This window comes from Chelonoidis abingdonii, chromosome 22 (assembly GCF_003597395.2).
Source record: "Chelonoidis abingdonii isolate Lonesome George chromosome 22, CheloAbing_2.0, whole genome shotgun sequence".
NCBI lineage: Eukaryota > Metazoa > Chordata > Testudines > Testudinidae > Chelonoidis > Chelonoidis abingdonii.
The window spans coordinates 32,826,422-32,828,393 of NC_133790.1; positions in this window are offsets into that span (position 1 = coordinate 32,826,422).

The window sequence follows — 1,972 nt, forward strand, 5'->3', positions numbered from 1 at the left end:
AGAGCAGTCCCTCCCTACCTGCCACACCCGGTCTTTGAACTAACCCTGTATCGAGAGAGTCTGTTCATTCATGACATTTGATCCCTGAGACTACCCACTCAATTGCTAATTAGCCACCACTGGTGTGTCCATCGTCTTCCCTCGTTCCATTTGCATAGCCCAGGTAATTACCACTCCCTCTTCTCACAGCTCCCAAGTCAGGCATGGTGGGAGTACGACGCTGGTGCTCCATTCCCTCAACCCAGCAGGGAGGTAGATGCTGAATCGAGTCCCATCGTACCCTTCTTGCTCTGGGTGGTGCGGTGAGCCTGTAAGCACAGACCGAGAGCTGCAGCCAGCACCTATGCCCTCTTCTCCTCTATATTCAAGTCTGCAGAGGATGGATGGCTGGGCAGAAGTCCCTTTAGTTACCAGACTTGGTACAGGCCGTTCCCTCCAGTGGCGGCCAGTGACAGTGGCTGGCGGGAGACAGACAAGACGGTAAGCTCGTGGGCTGCAGAGGCTCCCCAATGCCCTGGCTGTAGGCATCGTGGCACTCAGGGGCACCGCTGGGCGGCGTGAACACTGCCGTGAATGATTCCACAGGCAAGACTGGAAAATAGGGGCTAGGCCAGTTCGGACAAGGAAATTGCAATTCAGAACTTTCCATTCCAGACTAGATGCGGAAGCAGAGATGAAACGTTCTCGGCTAGTGCGATACGAGAGGTCAGAAATGATCACACAGAACTCTCTGCCTTGAATCTATATAAGTAAACCCCATGATCCTACAATCCCTCCCCGACTTGGGCAATGAGAGTCTGTCATCACTGGTGTAATTAATAACAACACGTCTTTAATCAGAAAATGCATTACTTCAGTGAATAGGACGCTTGTGCATTTCTATAGCCCAAGGTATTACCTTTATGTGTTCTTTCCCCTAACCCACTGTGGTAGGTCGGCAAAGCACTGTGAAACAATCTTCTTCACATCCTAATCCTTTTAGGGTTGATATTAACAAGTGTTTTTCAATCTGGCCCAAATTTTACTTGAAATATAGCTTACAACTGAAGCCAATTGAAATGTTTCCGTCTGGTTTCTCTCACCCTCTCAAACATCAATGGAAAATTGGCTTTTTTGCTATTACAGAAAGATTCCCCACAGAAGTAGTGCATCAGAACAATGCGGCGGCTCTGTTAATGTACCAAACTGACAGCAAATTTGATGCTGTAACATAAGGAACCAGTGTTGCCAATCTCATGTGGGAGAAGGATAGCTCAGTGGTGAGTATTGGCCTGCAAACCCAGATCTCAAGGTAGGAGACAAGATTAGGGGCTGGGTCCAGTCTCATTATTCCATGGCAGGACAAATGGCCAGCAGTGGTAAGAGAGCAATGGTGCAGGGTTGCGAGCAGCAACCTTGCGAGCCTTTGCCACCTTATAAGACAGGGAAATAAGTTGTTCCCGTTACCAAAGTACTTCCCTGTTCCTTCAGAACTCGGTATCCGATCGCACAGTCGTGAATGGAATCTGTCCTCACACCAATGCTGAGAGGCAGGGGGATCCCCGATTTACCATTGGGGGCAGGTCTTAACTCCCATGGATCAATGGAAGTGAGGCACCTAAATACGCAAGGACTTGCCAGCGCGCGGGCTTCAGTCCGTGAATGAACCATTTCTCAGACAATTCCAGACATAGGAACCATCCTTCCTCCTCTAGCCCATTAGGTGTTTGAAAAGCCTCTCCCTCGCCCCCGACATGGGGCCAGCTGAACCACAGGGAAGAACCGCACAATAAGTCCACAGGGGTGGAACCGACGAAGATGGGTGGATCCCAAATCTCTGGCGTATCAGCGCTTGATATAGGAGTCATAAGAAGGAACGTTAGAGTCGATAGAAACTAGGGTGAGCTGGGCTAGTATCAGTGCTTGTAAGCTTTTGGGCCTGCGCTCCCATCCAACCTGCATGTGATTATCTATAGTACCTCTACGTGTTTCT